A 1,564-nucleotide genomic window follows, 5' to 3' on the forward strand; every position below is an offset into this window, starting at 1 on the left:
CTTGAGAAAGGGTTTCAGAACACATTAAAGATTGAGGAGAATTGCTCCCGGTTTTGTCTAAACTTTGCCCCATAATGTCAGTAAAATGTGCCCCTGGCCCAAACCTTACTTACTTACTTACAGCCTGTATAAACCTGATCTGGATTTAAAAACAAGATCAAGAAGCCCCTGACCTGAGGCTAATCACAATCGGGTCCCTGACCCTAAACACTCTCCGCACAATCAAATTTAGATTCGAGCACCGTCACCTGTTTCGCTACTTCCATCAGGGATGAGGGGGTCAAGCCACCAATCCGAGAGAGAGAGAGAGACCAAGGTTAATCTTACCTTCTGCCTGTCTCCTCCCTAATGCTCATGGCTCGATCACTTTTCTCAGTCCCCCATGGAAATTCACTCAGGGTATTGGATTTTTGCTCGCAGCGCCAAATGTCGTAGTCAATATTTTTCCCGCTTCTGGACAATGATAGAAAGATTCAACAACGCTCATTAAAAACAAAACAAAGCTTATTAGTGAATTACAACTGCATGCAGAAATGGCTGAAACTTGAGTTAAGAGAGCAGTCAAATACAACTGCTGGGTCCTTCCCAAGTCCTGCGCTGTTACAGAGAAAAAGGACAATATTTATACATTATATGATTCAAGACTACGTGAATACAGCTTGGTCAGGAATTCGATCAGAAGTAAAAACATAAGCAATATCATAAAACTGGCGTCACCTTGCTGACCTTTCAAGACTCAGGGTCTCATATAATTATTTTGTCTTTGATTGCATTGTTAAGAAAGGGAGCAGACTTGTTTAAGTATCGTAAGAGACTAGTTCTGGCCTATCTTGTCGCATTTAGACTGCTTTGGGTTATGAAGAGTTAGTTTTATCAGAGTTCACAGAGCCCAGGCAGCTTTGGGACAACTTGACCTTCCTCTGATCTTCTTGTGCTTGAGGTCATGCAAAGTCAGTTTTTATTTCATGGTACCCAGTAATTGACCTGTTTTCCCATCATGCCATTATTACTTCGTACAACATGACGCCTGCGATGTTCCCAATGCGAATACTCGACTGCAACATTTGTGGTCGTGGGAGACTGCGTTTCGCGCTCTCCCATGAGTTACAAATGAAGGCATTATATCACGCCTTTAATTTCCACGGATTGCTGCATAAATCGCTTTGACCAAGAATTGACCTTCGTGTGCGTGATTTATATCTTTCCTCCGAGCATCTACCCAGCTCACATTGCAAAAGGGCAGCATGGTAGCATTGTGGATAGCACAATTGCTTTACACCTTCACAGCTACAGGGTCCCAGATTCGATTCACGGCTTGGGTCACTGTCTGTGCGGAGTGTTAACGTTCTCCCCGTGTCTGTGTGGGGTTCCTCCAGGTACTCCGTTTTCGACCCACAGTCCAAAGATGTGCAGGTTAGGTGGATTGGCCTTGATAAATTGCCCTTAGTGTCCAAAATTGCCCTGATTGTTGGGTGGGGTTACTGGGTTACGGGGACAGTGTGGAGGTTGGACCTTTGGGTAGGGTGCTCTTTCCAAGAGCCGGGGCAGACTCGATGGGCCGAAT

Source organism: Scyliorhinus canicula, chromosome 30, assembly GCF_902713615.1.
Source record: "Scyliorhinus canicula chromosome 30, sScyCan1.1, whole genome shotgun sequence".
In the NCBI taxonomy this organism is placed as follows: domain Eukaryota; kingdom Metazoa; phylum Chordata; class Chondrichthyes; order Carcharhiniformes; family Scyliorhinidae; genus Scyliorhinus; species Scyliorhinus canicula.